Source organism: Pongo abelii, chromosome 16 (assembly GCF_028885655.2).
Source record: "Pongo abelii isolate AG06213 chromosome 16, NHGRI_mPonAbe1-v2.0_pri, whole genome shotgun sequence".
Lineage (NCBI taxonomy): Eukaryota > Metazoa > Chordata > Mammalia > Primates > Hominidae > Pongo > Pongo abelii.
This window is the reverse complement of record NC_072001.2, coordinates 483337-501192: the sequence shown is the minus strand read 5'-3', so window position 1 is coordinate 501192 and position 17856 is coordinate 483337. Positions and strand designations below refer to the sequence as shown.

General features: G+C 41.8%; 2 long non-coding RNA genes across 2 annotated transcripts in view; one reads left to right on the top strand and one right to left on the bottom strand.

Annotated features, from left to right (window-relative positions):
* The first annotated feature begins 10364 nt into the window (after positions 1–10364).
* Positions 10365–13836, top strand: LOC134760198 (uncharacterized). The gene is made up of 2 exons (XR_010137114.1): positions 10365–10579; positions 13646–13836. It is a non-coding gene; the product is annotated as an uncharacterized LOC134760198 (long non-coding RNA).
* The window catches only part of LOC112131866 (uncharacterized), a 35048-nt gene continuing 27788 nt past the window's right edge, over positions 10597–17856 (bottom strand). The window contains exons 3-4 of the long non-coding RNA XR_002913749.3: positions 16188–16358; positions 10597–10882 (exon numbers count right to left, since the gene is read on the bottom strand). This is a non-coding gene — a long non-coding RNA (uncharacterized LOC112131866). The remainder of the gene's footprint in view (positions 10883–16187; positions 16359–17856) is intronic.

Genomic DNA, 17856 nt, shown 5'->3' with positions numbered 1-17856 from the left:
AGGTCAGGAGATCGAGACCATCCTAGCTAACATGGTGAAATCCCACCTCTACTATAAATACAAAAACAAAATTAGCCGAGTGTGGTGGAGGGTGCCTGTAGTCCCAGCTACTCGGGAGGCTGAGGCAGGAGAATGGCATGAACCTGGAAGGCAGAGTTTGCAGTGAGCTGAGATCATGCTACTGCACTCCAGCCTGGGTGACAGAGTGAGACTCCATCTCAAAAAAAGCATTTTACCACCACTTATTCCTTCTCTAATGTTCTTTTTAAAGTGTAGATTCAGGCCGGGTGTGGTGGCTCACACCTGTAATCCCAGCACTTTGGGAGGCCGAGATGGGTGGATCATGAGGTTAGGAGTTCAAGACTAGCCTGGCAAAGATGGTGAAACACTGTCTCTAATAAAAATACAAAAAAATTAGCCAGGCGTGGTGGAGGGCTCCTGTAATCCCAGCTACTTGGGAGGCTGAGGCAGAGAATTGCTTGAACCTGGGAGGCAGAGGTTGCAATGAGCCAAGAATGTGCCACTGCACTCCAGCCTGGGCAACAGAGTGAGACTCTGTCTCAAAATAAATAAATAAAAATAAATACAATGTAGATTCAGTTTTCAGATGTATATCTTTTTTTTCTCTAGATAAGGTTTAATATTTTCTCACATGACACATCTGCTGGTAACAAGTTTCCTCAACTTTTGTTTGTCCAGGGAATGTTTTATTTCTCATTTACTTTTGAAAGAAGATCTCACAGGGCACTGAAATCTTAGTTGATTTTTTTTTTTCTCTCAGCGTGTTTAATATTTCATTCCACTCTCTTTTTACTTTCGTGATTCTGAGATGTTGAATGTAATTCCTTTTTTTTTTTTTTTTTTTGGAGACAGAGTCTTGCTCTGTCACCCAGGCTGGAGTGCAGTGGCGCAATCTCGGCTCACTGCAAGGTCTGCCTCCCAGGTCCGCACCATTCTCCTGCCTCAGCCTCCCGAGTAGCTAGGACTACAGGCTCCCACCACGCCTGGCTAATTTTTTGTATTTTTTAGTGGAGACGGAGTTTCACTGTATTAGCCAGGATGGTCTCGATCTCCTGACCTTATGATCCACCCACCTCGGCCTCCCAAAGTACTGGGATTACAGGCATGAGCCACCGAGCCTGGCCTGAATGTGATTCTTATCTTTGTTTCTCTATAGGTAAGATGTTGTCCACTCCACCTTTGGTTTCTTTTGGAGTTGATTTTTATACAGTTGGAGAATAATATGCCTAGGTGTAGGTTTTTGGCATGTATCCTGCCTGGTGTGCTCTGAGCTTCCTGGATCTTTGGTTTTGGTGTCTGACATTAACAGTGGAAGTTGTTAGACATGATTGTTGCAAATGTTTCTTCTATTTCTCTCTCTTCTCCTTCTGGTATTCTCATAACTCTATGTTACACCTTTTCTAGCTGTCCCACAGTTCTTGGATATTACTTTCCATTGTTTTCAGTTTTTAAAGTTTCTTTCAATGTTTCCAGAGCTCAGAGACTCTTTCCTTTGTTGTGTTCAGTCTACTAATAAGCCAATCAAAGACATTCTTCAGGTCTGTTGCAGTATTTTTTTATCTGTTTCTTTTTTGTTCTTTCCTTGTACTTCTGTCTCTGCTTACATTGCCTATCTGTTCTTGAATGCTGTCTCCTTTGTTCATCAGAGCCCTTAGCATACTACTCAGAGATTTTTTTAAAAATTCTTGTCTGATAATTCCAGTATCATAGCTGTGTCTTGTTCTGATGATCTGCCACTTCAAATTGTGTTTTTTGCCTTTTAGTATGCCTTGTGCTTTTTCTTCATTCCTAGATATGAGATACCAGGTAAAAGGAACTACTGTAACAGTGCATCCAGTAATGATGGGAAGCTGTGGAGGTGAGGGGAAGCTTAGTCCATCCACCAGCATAACTTAGAGCAAGTAATTTGTAAACAACAGAAGTTTATTGCTCGGTTTAGAGGCTAGAAAGTCCAAGGTCAAGGTTCCAGGAGATTCAGTGTTTGATGAGACCCATTCCTCATAGATGGTGCCAGCTACATGTCCTCTCATGTTGGAATGGAGAAAGAAGCTTCCTTTGGCCTCTTTCATAAGTGCACTAATCCCAATCAGGATGTCTTTGCCATTACCTTTCAAAGGTCCCACCCCTTAATTCTAGTGCATTGGAGACTCGGTTTCAACAGGCACATTTTGCAGGGGGTTGGGCAGGGACCAAATATTCAGACCGTAGCAGAAGTGTTCTGGAGTCTTATGACTGGGCCTCACTGTTTAAGTGAGTCTCTGCTTTTGGACTATGAACTTCACGTGTTTCTCTGTTTTTATCTTCCCCTTTAGGGATGACTGGAATAGGCTGGATTTGGTTATTTCCCTTCCAGCAAGTCATTTAGGATCTGATTATATGAGAGCAGGTTAGGCTGAGGTTCAGTAATTTCTCCTGAGGACAAGCCTTGCAGGGTGCTCTGGCATATTTTAAGATGGTTTTCCTTTCTCCTTCCCAAAGGTGGAAGCAGGAAGCGAGTTTTCTCAGGTATTTGCCACAGGAGCCTGGTGAAGCTCCAGGAGGTAAATTTTATAATATTATGCTCCCTCATAACTGGATCTCCCTGGCGTTTTTACCTCCTTGAGTTGTCCATATGGAACCTTCAGCAATTCACCAGTTATAGTTCAAGATTTTCTACTCCAGCACTGGTTCCTAAGGTGGTTTCAGTAGTAAGTCTGTTCCTGTAAGCCATAAATTCCTATATACACTTCTCTATCTCTCCAATCTGGGGGCAGTGATTTGTCCTATATCCTCTCCACATTCAAATCCAAAAAGAATTGTTGATTTTTCAGTCTCTTCAGCTTTTATTTGTTTTATTTAATTTTTTTTTTTTTAGAGTTGGGGGTCTCACTATGTTGCCCAGGCTGGTCTCAAACTCCTGGACTCAAGGGATCCTCCTGCTTTGGCCTCCCAAAGTGCTGGGATTACAGGCATGAGCCACCACACCTGACCTTTTCAGCTTTTCATGTGTTGTTAAGATGGACTGATTACTTCCATTCTTTTTTTTTTTTTCCTTTTTTTGAGATGGAGTCTCACTTTGTTGCTCAGGCTGGAGTGCAGTGGTGCAATCTCAGCTCACTGCAACATCTGGCTCCCAGGTTCAAATGATTCTCCCTGCCTCAGCCTCCTGAGTAGCTGGGATTACAGGCACCCACCACCATGCTGGCTAATTTTTGTATTATTATTATTTTATTTTTTAATTTTTTGAAGCAGCTCACTCTGTCATCCAGGCTGTAGTGCAGTGGCATGATCTTGGCTCACTGCAACCTCCACCTCCAAGGTTGAAGCAATTCTTCTGCTTCTGCCTCCCAAGTAGCTAGTACTACTGGCACACACCACCACACTTCGGTAATATTTGTATTTTTAGTAGAGATGGGGTTTTGCCATGTGGGCCAGGTTGGTCTCAAACTCCTGACTTCAGGCGATCCACCCACCTCAAGCTCCCAAAGTGCTGGGGTTACAGGTGTGAGCCTCCGCACCCAGCCTAATTTTTGTATTTTTAGTAGAGATGGGGTTTTGCCATATTGGCCAGGCTGGTCTTGAACTTCTGACTTCAGGTGATCTGCCCACCTCAGTCTCCCAAAGTGCTGGGATTACAGGCATGAGCCACTGCACCTGGCCACTTCTAAGCTTCTTACATGCAGAAATCAGAACCTGGAATCTAAGACTTATCTTCTTAATGCCTATGTGGACAATTAAAGATTTTTCTCCTCAGGACTCTGAATGTGATGAATTGTATTAGTAGACTTTCTAATATTGAGCTTTTCTTAATATGTGAAATAAACTCAGAAAGTTCCTTCTTGGTCTTAACAGTCTATTCCTTTCTGTAAATATTAGTGTTTCTGTGGATTCTGTACTTGTTCCTTTTTATCCTTTCATTCTCTTAGGTTCATTTGGTCTGATGGATTCAGGTACCATTGAAATTCTGATAGTTTCAAAATCTTTATCTCCAGCTTTGATCTCCCTTGTGAACTCTGGAACTGTATTCCCAATTGCCAGTTGGACATCCCTACGTATGGGACCTCAGATATTTCAAACATGCTGTGTCCAAGTCTGTATCACTTCTGGCCATCATATTGTTCTTTTATTTTTCCAAATTTCACATCACCAGTAACAAACTAGCTGTGATCATGGCAGATAGCCTGGAAATAAAACTCCCCTTTTTACCCTCTGCACAGCAAATTGACATCAAATCCTGTTTCTACTTTTTTTCCTTTTAACTATTGCTTCCCAATTCTGTATTCTCACTGCTCCATCTTCTGATGTAGGAGGTCATCTGTCTTCCTCTTTCCCACTCCTCTGACTCTTAAGCCCTTTCCCATTCTCTTTCTCAGGAATGGCTGTTAAAATGCCAATATGGTCATGTAACTTTCCTGTACTTAGTGAACCTCCGTATTTACACCCTGTTTGTGAAGTGGCTGTGTTCACCCTGGGTGGACACGGAATGTTTCTGGCATGTACAAAGAGAATTTTATGCTGCCTGTGTAGAGCTATTAATATGTAAGTACACTCAGCTTTTTGTATCTGTAGGTTTAATATCTGTGTATGTAAATAAACTTGGATGCAAAATATTTGAAATAAAATCAGACGCTTGCATCTGTAGTGAACATATTCAGACTTTTTCTTGTCATTCTTTCCTAAACACCACCACTGTTTACATCCACATTGTATTTGGTCTTCTAAATGTGAAAGGAAAATAAATCTTGGGACTCCAAACTCATTAAGCTAAAGGGAAAAGTCAAGCTGGGAACTCGGTCGTGCAAACCTGCCTCCTTCTTTTGGTTCCTAAATAAGATGGCTCCAAGATAAGAAGCTTTTTATCTTGTAGCTCCCTCCCTCATATTTTTCCCACAAGGAAATTTCTGGTGTGCTTTAAGATCTTTAAAGTATTTCTGTTAAAATTAATTATGGCGATGTAAATTGATAGCTTATCCTTTTTTTTTTTTTTCCTAGATGGAGTTTCGCTATTGTCACCCAGGCTGGAGTGCAATGGCACGATCTCGGCTCACTGCAACCTCTGCCTCTTGAGTTCAAGTGATTCTCCTGCCTCAGCCTCCTGAGTATTTGGGATTGCAGGCATGCACCACCACACTTGGCTAATTTTGTATTTTTAGTAGAGACGGGGTTTCTCCATGTTGGTCAGGCTGGTCTCGAACTCCTGACATCTGGTGATCCACCTACCTCAGCTTCTTAGAGTGCTGGGATTACAGATGTGAGCTGCCATGCCTGGTCTGATAGCTCATCTTTACAGTGCATAGGACAGAACTCAGAGTCACCCCTCTGCCCACCTGAGACAAATGCATATCTGATTGTTCCCCTCCCTGTTTGTCTATGTTATGTACAAATGCAGATTCACTGAGCCAAAGGCATGAATGACTGTATCAGTCTGTTCTCATACTGCTCTGAAGAAATACTCAAGACTGGGTCATTTATGAAGGAAAGAGGTTTAATTGATTCACAACTCTGCACGGCTGGGGAGGCCTCAGGAAACTTACAATAATCGCAGAGAGCACCTCTTCACAGGGTGGCAGGAGAGGCAATGAATGCAAGCAGGGGAAATGCCAGACACTTATAAAACCATCAGATCTCATGTGACTCATTATCATGAGAACAGCCTAGAGGAAACTACCCCCATGATCCAGTTACTTCCACCTGGTCCCACCCTTGAATATGGGGATTATTACAATTTATGGTGAGATTTGGGTGGGGACACAGAGCCAAACCGTATCAATGAATGTTTTCCCCCTACCTCAGTCTTACATGAAAACTGTATTTCTCAATATTTCACCCTTTCCCCTTTAAATGTGGAGCCCTCAAAATCATTTTTGAAGAAAGGCATAGACTGTCTCCTGGGTGTGTGTCCTTAATGTTGGCAAATAAACCTCCTAAAATGATTGAGATTTTTCTCGGTCATTTTTCTTGATTGACTGAAGTGTTCCAGAGGTGATATAAAGTACAGTCATGCATGGCTTAATGACATGTGTATCTTCTGAGACATGCATTACTAAGCAATATTTTTGTTTTGTGAACATCATAAAATGTTCTTACATAACCCTAGATGGTATATATATTTGTATTTTTTCATATGAGAAACCATATGTTCTAGCACCATCACTGAACATCAGTCACTTTCCCTACTTGATCTGCAGTGATAGTATTAAGTCCCACATGTCAGGTTTTATGGGGAAACCAGCCCCCACCATTTCAACGTAGGTTCTTTCTAGTTTCCCTAAGTGTTGGCTGGTCTGAGGAATAAAGAGTACAAAGAGAGAAATTTTACAGCTGGGCTTCCGGGGGTGCCATCACTTTGGTAGGACCATGATGGCGATCTTGAGCTGCAAAACCAGCCAGTTTTTATTAGGGATTTTGAAAGGGGAGGGGGTGTACGAACAGGGAGTAGGTCACAAGGATCACATGCTTCAAAAGGCCATAAAGATCAAAAGGCAAAGACAAAATTAGAACCCCTTATGAGGGTCTGTGTCCTGCTGTGCACAGATTGTCTTGATAAACATCTTAACAGGAAAGAAGGTTCAAGAGCAGAGAACCAGTCTGACTAGAATTCACCAGGCTGGAATTTCCCAATCCTAGCAAGCCTGAGGGTACTGCAGGAGACCAGGGTGTATTTCAGTCCTTATTTCAACCACATAAGACAGACGATCCCAGAGCGGCTGTCTATAGACCTACCGCCTGGAATGCATTCCTTTCCCAGGGTATTAATTATTAGCATTCCTTGCTGGGAAAAGAATTCAGTGATATTCTCTTACTCACACGTCCATCTGTATACTCTCTGCAAGAATAAAAACATGGCTGTATTCTGCCCAACCCTGCAGGCAGTAAGATCTTATGGTTATCTTCCCTCATTCCCTGAAAATCGCTGTTATTCTGTTCTTTTTCAGGGTGCACTGATTTCATATTGTTCAAACACTCATGTTTTACAATCAGATTTGATATTGTTTGAACAAACATGTTTTACAAACAATTTCTACAGTTAACGCAATCATCACGGCGTCTTGAGGCAACATACATCCTTAGCTTACAAAGATGACGGGATTAGGAGATTAAAGTAAGACAGGCATAAGAAATTATAAAAGTATTAATTTTGGGAACTAATAAATGTCCATGAAATCTTCACAATTTATGTTCTTCTGCCACGGTTCCAGCCAGTCCCTCCATTCAGGGTCTCTGACTTCCCACAAGAAGGTTTCTATATGTGTTTATAATCTTAGGGGACCATGGTAATATACATGGTTCATTATTGATTAAAAGGGCATTATAAGGCACATGACTGCATATGGAAGGATAAGCATGGGTTATATGCAAATACACCATTTTATATAAGACTTGAGCATCAGTGGTTTTTGGTATCTGGGGGGGTATTCTGGAGCTAATTTCCCATGGATACTGAGGAACAACTATACTTTGAAAATGAAAGGTGCATACATTTTTGTTATTAAAATTAGGTCAAATACTTAAATGCAGAATCACTGCATAATCAGTTCCTTTAAGACTGCATCTATCTCTCTCATCAAGGCCCAGGATCGTTTATCTAGATACACTGCAGTATGTCATTCCATTAACATGGTGTGTCTTCTTTGTGTCCTTGGGACTGGTCTTCTGCTACACCTCATACTTGTGAGATGGTGTAGTTCACATGGAAGTGCTAAACAACTTTGGTTTTTCAGTGAAGTGCAACCTCATAATACCATGCATCACCATGCCTGGCTAGTTTTTCTATTTTTTGTAGACAGGGTTTCACCATGTTGCTCAGGCTTGTCTTGAACTCATGAGCCCAAGTGATCCACCTGCCTCAACCTCCCAAAGCGCTGGAATTACAGGCATGAGCCACTGCACCTGTCCTAACTAACCATTTCAACTACAGGTGAAGCAAAGTCTTTCTCTCTCTGATATTTGGTCTTCTATTTACAACTCCTAAAATATCTAAATGTGCCCTCCCTCTCAGGGCACACAGCCCAATCCTATTTTCTCCCAAATGATAGGGAAGAAAGAATCACATAACAAACGCCTAGTGATCTTCATTGTGAAGAGCACATGGTCAAAACTTTTTTTAAAATCCTATTTTGAAGTCCAGTTATGCAAAGAATTAATAAATAATGACACAAATTGATGAATGAGTAGCTATCTTACTGAGTCCAGTTTAAGAACACAAATGGATTTCATAATGAGCCACAAAGTCATCTGAGTCCAGATCAAAATGTCAAGGTCTTGAGAAAAGGCCCAACTGGGAGTAAATTATGAAATCTGCATGAGTCTCTTAAGGACGACTTAGGGAAGGCTTGGCCTTTGGTCCTTATTATGAGACTGATACGGTTTGGCTGTGTCCTCACCCAAATCTCGAATTGTTATTCCCATAATTCCCACATATTGTGGGAGGGACCTGGTGGGAGGTAATTGAATCATGAGGACTGTGTTGTTCTTATGATAGTGAATAAGTCTCATGAGATCTGATGGTTGTATGGAGGGAAGTTCCCCTGCATATGCTGTCTCTTGTCTGCTGCCATGTAAGACCTGACCTTTGCCTTCGGCCATGATTGTGAGGTCTCCCCAGCCACGTGGAACTGTGAGTCCATTAAACTTATTTTTCTTTATAAATTACCCAGCCTTGGTCATGTCCATATTAGCAGCATGAGAACAGACTAATACGGAGACTTTCATAATGAGTTTGACAGGAAGGTGCAGAAACAGAGTTCTGGAGTCAGATTATGGGTGACAGCTACATAATCTTTTTTATTCAGGAAAATTGAAAGATTTTGTATATGAGTGGAACTTAGCTTCTGTTCAGGGTTGATGTGGGAAAAAATGAGGTTAGATTTGTGAGCAGGAGCTGAATCATTAAAAGTCTTCAAGTCCTTGCTAAAGAGTGAGAACCTAAGTTTTAAGCTGTTGTTAAATGCTTTTAAGTCCTTGAGGAACACAGTTACCTGTTTAGAGATATGTCTGGAAGCGAACAAGATAACGGGAAGTAAGAGGAGTTCAGGCTGATGGAAACATGATGGAAAATGGAAATATTTCAGATGAGAGAGAGGGAGGGTTTCACTGAGTCGAGGACAGCAGGCTGATGGAAACATGATGGAAAATGGAAATATTTCAGGTGAGAGAGAGGGAGGGTTTCACTGAGTTGGGGAGTACAGGCTGATGGAAACATGATGGAAAATGGAAATATTTCAGGTGAGAGAGTGAGGATTTCACTGAGCCGAGGAGTGCAGGCCGTAGGAAACATGGCAAATGGAAATATTTCGGATGAGAGAGAGGGAGGGTTTCACTGAGTCGGGGAGTGCAGGCTGGTGGGAACATGATAGAAAATGGAAATATTTCAGGGGAGAGAGAATGAAAGTTTCACTGAGTCGAGGAGTGCAGGCTGATGGGAACATGATGGAAAATGGAAATATTTCAGGTGAGAGAGAGTGAGGGTTTCACTGAGTCATAAATTTGTAGAGAGGAAGCAGTAAGTAGAAGAATACTTAAGAAGTAGAAATTAATAAAACTTTGTGACAGAACAGGTGTGATGGGTCTGGGAGAGAACTATACCTGGAACAGTGAATCTCAGAGTGCTCCATGAAAATAAGACTTTCTATCATAATACAGATATGTTACTTGTCTTTTTTGCTTGTTTTTTTCTCTGCTTTGGTGCAAATGCAATAGTAAGTAAAACCGTAGCACAAAACAAGACAGTGGCTCCAAACAATAGCAGCAGTTCTATTATTTACAGTCACATCGTTGCCCAAATAAGTAAACATGCCAATTTTATTTTCATGTTGCTTAAGAATATCCTTGATGAAGCAGTAAAAAATATAATTTTCATTAAATCTAGATCCCCAAGTATGTCTTTTCAGTATTCTATTTGATAAAATGGTAAGAACTCATAGAGCACTTATTACTTAAAAATGAACAAAGTGTGACAGCGTGCAGTGGCTCACGCCTGTAATCCCAGCACTTTTGGAGCTGAAGAGTTTGAGACCAGTTAGAGCAACATGGTGAAACCCCATCTCTACAAAAAATATTAGCCAGGGGTGATGATGTAAGCCTGTAGTCTACTGTAGGGATGAGCCCTACAGGGTCTGTGGGTTTTCATCCCCGTGTGCAGAGATGAGAGATCGTAGAAATAAAGACACAAGACAAAGAGATAGAAGAAAAGACAGTTGGGCTCGGAGGACCACTACCACCAAGACGTGGAGACTGGTAGTGGCCCCGAATGCCTGGATGCGCTGTTATTTATTGGATAAAAGGCAAGCGGGCAGGATAAAGAGTGTGAGTCATCTCCAGTGACAGGTAAGGTCACGTGGATCTCGTGTCCACCGGTCGGGGGCCCTTCCTTGTTTGGCAGCCGAGGCAGAGAGAGAGAGAGGACAGCTTATGCTGTTATTTCTTCTATGCATTTCAAAGACTTTTAGTACTTTCACCAATTCTGCTACTGCTATCTAGAAGGCCGAGCCCGGTGTACAGGGCGGAACATGAAAGCAGACCAGGAGCGTGACCGCTGAAGCACAGCATCACAGGGAGACAGGCCTCCGGATGGCTGCAGGTGAGCTTGACTGATGTCGACTTCCACAAGACGTGGTGGAGCAGAGTCTTCTCTAACTCCCCCGGGGAAAGGGAGACTCCCTTTCCTGGTCTGCTAAGTAACCGGTGCCTTCCCAGGCACTAGCGCTACCGCTAGACCAAGGTCTGCTAAGTAACGGGCGTCTTCCCAGGCGCTGGCGTTACCGCTAGACCAGGGAGCCCTCTGGTGGCCATGTCCGGGCGTGACAGAGGGCTCGCACTCTTGTCTCCTGGTCACTTCTCACCGTGTCCCTTCAGCTCCTATCTCTGTATGGCCTGGTTTTTCCTAGGTTATAGTTGTAGAACAGAGATTATTATAATATTGGAATAAAGAGTAATGCTACAAACTAATGATTATTAATATTCACATATCATCATCTATATTCTATTTCTAGCACAAGTATTCTTATTCTATATATTTTCTTTATTACACTGGAACAGCTCATGCCCTCAGTCTCTTGCCTCGGCACCTGGGTGGCTTGCTGCCCACAGTCTACTACCGGGGAGGCTGAGGCGGGAGGATCACTTGGCCCCGGGAGGCAGAGGTTGCAGTGAGCTATGATTGCACCACTGCACTCCAGCCTGGGCAACGGAGCAAGACCTTGTCTGAAAAAAAAAAAAGTGAGATTGTCTTAAAGAAAAATAACTGAGCTGTTACTGAAAATGTAAAAAGTTTTCAAGTGAAAATTGAAATTTGGAAAACCTATCTGCATTCTTGAACACGACAATTTTTTCAAAACTTACGGATTTTTCTGAGGAGATCAAGGGTAATATTACTGAATTTCAAAATATTTTATAATAAAGTGTATCAATATTTGGAACATCTGCATTACTCGATGAACCAATATTTTCCCAATGGCCATGCCAATATGATAAAAATCATGATTGGTAAAAGACCTATTAACATTGAAAATAGACCTACAGGTTTTAATGTGATATAGCAGAAAAAGCATATGATGTGGTGTCATGCCTTCCATTGCAATAACCTGAATAAAGCATTTGTTTGAAGATCAAAGAAGAAGAACAATAGTTGGCCAAAAATACTTAATTTTTTTTTTTTTTTTGAGATGGAGTTTCACTCTGTCACCAGGCTGGACACAATCTTGGCTCACTGCAACGTCCACCTCCTGGGTTCAAGCGATTCTCCTGCCTCCGCCTCCCAAATAGCTGGGATTACAGGCACTCACCACAACGCTGGCTAATTTTTGTATTTTTAGTAGAGACGGGGTTTCACCATGTTGGCCAGGCTGGTCTCGAACTCCTGACCTCAAGTGATCCACCCGCCTCAGCCTCTGAAAGTGCTGGGATTACAGGCGTGTGCCACTACACCTCGTCCAAAAATTCTTTTAAATTATTCTTCCTTTCTACAATTTCATGTCTGTGTGGGGCACTATTTTCTTCACACACTTAGTCAAAACAACATATTGCAACAGATTGAATTCAGAAGCAGATATGAGTATCAAGCTGTCTTCAGTTAAGCCAGACATTTTGCAAAAATGTAAGAACATTGCAACTCTTCAAACTGTTTGGGGACTTGTTTTATTTTAAAATACTATTTTGTTAGCATGAACTGAATTTATTATTTGTAAGCATATTACTCATTTTTTTTTTGAAGTGGAATCTTGCTCTGTCTCCAGGCTGGAGTGCAGTTGTGCGACCTTGGCTCACTGCAACCTCCGCCTCCTGGGTTCAAGTGATTCTCCGGCCTCAGCCTCCCGAGTAGCTGGGACTACAGGCGCCCGCCACCACGCCTGGCTAATTTTTTTTTTTTTTTTTTTTTGTATTTTTAGTACAGATGGGGTTTCACCATGTTGGCCAGGATGGTCTTGATCTCTTGACCTTGTGATCCACCTGCTTCGGCCTCCCCAAGTGCTGGGATCACAGATGTGAGCCACCGCACCCTGCCAATATTTACTAATTTAGAAGTCCTAATTTCTCTTATGATAATCATTAATAGAAATAATACATATGAATAAAGTTGGGTGAGAGAGAAAGGTTTGGAAGTTGTCAATTTTTTTTCCTTTTAACTTATTTAAAATTCAAGTGTCATGTCTACAAAGTGGCTGCAAAACTCATAAATTAAAATAGAGACCTTATTCCTCCACACTCCTTCCTTTAGTTTCATTTTTTCCTTCTATCATAGGGTTTATCACTATTATTTTTAATCTTGTCATCCCAACTAAATTATGAAGTCCTGCAGAAAAAGAAAGTTATGTGCTTTATTTTTTACTTATTCGTACTTAGCACCATGAATTGCTTAGGGATTGTTCTTTAAAATAAAAATTAAATAACATCAGGCGTGGGGGCTCACGCCTGTAATCCCAGCACTTTGGGAGGCTGAGGTGGGCAGATTACCTGAGGTCAGGAGTTTGAGAACAGCCTGGTCAACATTGCGAAACCCCGTCTCTACTGAAAATACAAAATTAGCCAGGCGTGGCCGCGCTCGCCTGTAATCCCAGCTACTCAGGTCACTGAGACAGGAGAATCGCTTGAACGTGGGAGGCAGAGTTTGGAGTGAGCTGAGATTGTGCCACTGCAATCCAGCCTGGGTGATAGAGCAAGATTCCATCTCAAAAATAAATAAACAAACAAAAACATCAGTTAGCAATGTTGTCATTTAGGCATATTTAGGCATCAATTCTGTCACTTACCAGACCTTAATATTTTAAATTGTTGATCATGGAATTTGTTGATTTGAACCTGAACAACCTTAATTATTTTCAAGTAGTTTTTCCTTCAATTAAATTATATTAACTTTATATTTATTTGAAATAATTTATTTTCATGTTTTTATTAAACTTTAATCAATGTTTTGTGCTTTTATAGCCATGTGAAATATTGATTTGTTTCTGAAATATTGATTTTAAAAACAATGCAATCAGTTGATATTTATTATTGAAAAGTACTAGAATTTCACAATCTTAATAAATATTGATAATTATTGTCATTTAGAAAAATAAGACTGGTGTAGGAATGAAGACAGAAGAAGGAGTAAGAAAGGTGATTGCTTTTGATTTTGAGTATTTTCTTTTCTTTTTCTTCTTTCTAGTAAAAATTGGGTCTTGCTATGTTGACTACGCCGGCCTTGAACTCCTGGCCTCAAGTGATACTCCTGCCTCGGCTTCTCAAAGCACTGGGTTTACAGATATGAGCCACTGTGCCCAACCTGATAATTATTGTTATGTCATATTGACAGGTTGTAGACTAATAAAACATTTTTATTTCGTTTATTATTTCAGATTCAGGGGTACATGTGCAGATTTGTTATAAGGATATATAGCATGGTGCTTAAGTTTGCGCTTCTATTGATCCCATCAACCGGATAGCGAACATAGTACCTAATAGGAAGCTTCTCAGGTCTTGCCCCGTTCCCTCCTCCCTACTTTGAAGTCCCTAGTGTCTATTGTTCACATGTTTACATCTGTGTGTACCCAAGATTTAATTCCCACTTATAAGTGAGAACCTGTGATAGTTGGTTTTCTGTTTCTGTGTTAAGTTGCTTGGGATGATGGGCTCCAGATGCATCCATGTTGCTACAAAGAACATTATTTCATTCTTTTTTATGGCTGCATAGTATTCCATGGTGTACATATGCCACATTTTCTTTGTCCTATTCAGCATTGATGTGCACCTAGGTTGATTCCATGTCTTTGCTATTGTGAACATATTAGTGTATGTGTCTTTGGGTAGAATAATTATAATTTATTTTCTTTTGGGTATACACCCAGTAATGGTATTGCTGGGTCTAATGATAGTTCTGTTTTTTGAGAAATCTTCAAACTGCTTTCCACAGTGGCTGAAATAATTTGCATTCCTACCAAGAGTGTATAGGCATTCCCTTTTCTCTGTAGGCTTGCAAAAATCCGTGGTTATTATTATTATTATTATTATTATTAATTATTATTATTTTGAGATGGAGTTTCACTCTTATTGCCCAGGCTGGAGTGCAATGGCACGATCTCAGCTCACTGCAACCTCCTTCTCCCGGGTTCAAGCGATTATCCTGCCTCAACCTCCCGAGTAGCTGGGATTACAGACATGCACCACCATGCCCAGCTAATTTTTTGTATTTTTAGTAGAGATGGGATTTTCATCATGTTGGCCAGGATGGTCTCGAACTCCTGACTTCAGGCGATCCACCTGCCTCAGCCTCCCAAAGTGCTGGGATTACAGGCATGAGCCACCACATCCAGCCAAGATGTTTTTTAAAAGTAGAATTTTATACTCCTCATTAATACTTTTCCTTCTTGGCATCTCTTTAATTTCTTAGGGCACACACTGAGGCAGATGGCATCTCACTGTTAATCAAGAACAAAAAGTCTTAAATTATGCTAGAAACCACTATAGCAATGTCTGTGTCAAGAGGCTGTCTGCATATCTAAATGTACATTTCACAGTACAGTAAACATTTTTTTTGAACTACGTTATCTGTCAGATTGCCTAAGGCACTGAAATAGAAAATCCCTAGTGCTTGCTGTATTTTGCTAGGTTATACATTAGTTTCTTTTGTTGATTTTTGCTATGAGAGGACCAAAAAGATAGAAACCACCGTATCTGTTTCAATATTCTTTTTTTTTTTTGAGACAGGGTGACACTCTATTATCCAGGCTGGTGCAATCACAACTCACTGCAGCCTCAACTTCCTGAGCTCAAGCGATCCTCCCACCTCAGCCTCCCAAGTACCCGAGACCACAGGCATGTGACACCACACCTGGTGTATTTTAGTATTTTCTTGTACACAGAGGGTTTTGCCATGTTTCCCAGGGTGGTCTCAAACTCCTGGGCTCAAAGGATCCCCCTGCCTCAGCTTCCCAATGTGCTGTGATTACAGGTATGAACCACCGTGCCTGGCCTTAATATTCTTTTCTATTTGTAAACGGAAAGCTTCAGAAAAGATCCTCAAACAGGACTATAAATGTTTTCACAATACTGTTTGGTACAGCCAGATATTAATAATATATATAATATAACTCAGGGGTCCCCACCCCTGGGCCATGGACAGGTATTGTCCGTGGCCTCTGAGGAACCAGGCTGCACATCAGGAGGTGAGTGGTGGCTGAGCAAGCATTATGACCTGAGCTCCGCCTCCTATCAGATCAGCTGCAGCATTCGATTCTCATAGGAGTACGAACCCCAATGTGAACTGCACATGTGAGCGATCTAGGTTGCATGCAGTTATGAGAATCTAATGCCTGATGATCTGAGGTGGAATAATTTCATCCTGAAACTATCCTCCCTGCCATCTGTGGAAAAATTGTCTTCCAGGAAACCCATTTCTGGTGCCAAAAAAGGCTGGGGACCACTGATGTAACTTACATACCAGTATATCACATTTATTCTTACCTTTTGACATATATCCTGAAATTAGGTGTGGACAAGCTGTGGGAGTTAGGTGTGAAATTTACTTAGCAAGTTACACTCCCAGGACAATTCCACACTTCACTAAGCAAATGATGGCTTTTCTTAACTGACAACATCATCACCACCTGTCTCTTACTAACCCTAACAGTATAATAGTATACACGGTAGGAGCCCAGCCAAATGTCTTCCTCCAGCCCCACATCCAATGGCTGGGATGTGCACCCTCTTACCTAAGGTTGTGTATCCCCTTCTCTGCAGCTAGAGCCCACTTGGCCTGGGTTCCATTCCCCACTGCAGAAAAGCCTTCTACTACTCACTGGAGTGGAGAATACATGCCTCAGTTCCGTTGTCCCCCGGCTGTGTATCTCTGAGGTCCATGTTCGACGTGGCTCCCTAGAGTTCTGTCATGGGAGTAAGCACCAGTCTTCTGCAGCGTAACTCACTTCGCAACACATCCTTATTTTGTCTTCTTCCTGTTCCCTGTCCCATTCTGTCGCTCCTTGACCCATGCTTCCAGTCTCCTTGGGATCATGTCCCAAATAAACTACGTGCACTGAAATCTCTGTCTGATGCTTCCAGTCTCCTTGAGATCATGCCCCAAATAAACTACGTGCACTGAAATCTCTGTCTAATGCTTCCAGTCTCCTTGGGATCATGTCCCAAATAAACTATGTGCACTGAATGCTTTCTAATGCTTCCAGTCTCCTTGGGATCATGTCCCAAATAAACTACGTGCACTGAAATCTCTGTCTAATGCTTCCAGTCTCCTTGGGATCATGTCCCAAATAAACTACGTGCACTGAAATCTCTGTCTAATGCTTCCAGTCTCCTTGGGATCATGCCCCAAATAAACTACGTGCACTGAAATCTCTGTCTAATGCTTCCAGTCTCCTTGGGATCATGTCCCAAATAAACTACGTGCACTGAAATCTCTGTCTAATGCTTCCAGTCTCCTTGGGATCACGTCCCAAATAAACTACGTGCACTGAAATCTCTGTCTAATGCTTCCAGTCTCCTTGGGATCACGTCCCAAATAAACTACGTGCACTGAAATCTCTGTCTAATGCTTCCAGTCTCCTTGGGATCACGTCCCAAATAAACTACGTGCACTGAAATCTCTGTCTAATGCTTCCAGTCTCCTTGGGATCATGTCCCAAATAAACTACGTGCACTGAAATCTCTGTCTAATGCTTCCAGTCTCCTTGGGATCATGTCCCAAATAAACAACGTGCACTGAAATCTCTGTCTAATGCTTCCAGTCTCCTTGGGATCATGTCCCCAATAAACAACGTGCACTGAATGCTTTCTAATGCTTCCAGTCTCCTTTGGATCACGTCCCAAATAAACTACGTGCACTGAAATCTCTGTCTAATGCTTCCAGTCTCCTTGGGATCATGTCCCAAATAAACTACGTGCACTGAAATCTCTGTCTAATGCTTCCAGTCTCCTTGGGATCATGTCCCAAATAAACTATGTGCACTGAATGCTTTCTAATGCTTCCAGTCTCCTTGGGATCATGTCCCAAATAAACTACGTGCACTGAAATCTCTGTCTAATGCTTCCAGTCTCCTTGGGATCATGCCCCAAATAAACTACGTGTACTGAAATCTCTGTCGAATGCTTCCAGTCTCCTTGAGATCATGCCCCAAATAAACTACGTGCACTGAAATCTCTGTCGAATGCTTCTAGTCTCCTTGGGATCATGCCCCAAATAAACTACGTGCACTGAAATCTCTGTCTAATGCTTCCAGTCTCCTTGGGATCATGTCCCAAATAAACTACGTGCACTGAAATCTCTGTCTTAAGGTCTGCTCCTGGGGGAACCCACACTAAGACATGGTGAATCTTCCATACTTAGGAGGAACTGGTTCCTGTTGAAAATGAATTGTTGTGTTTATT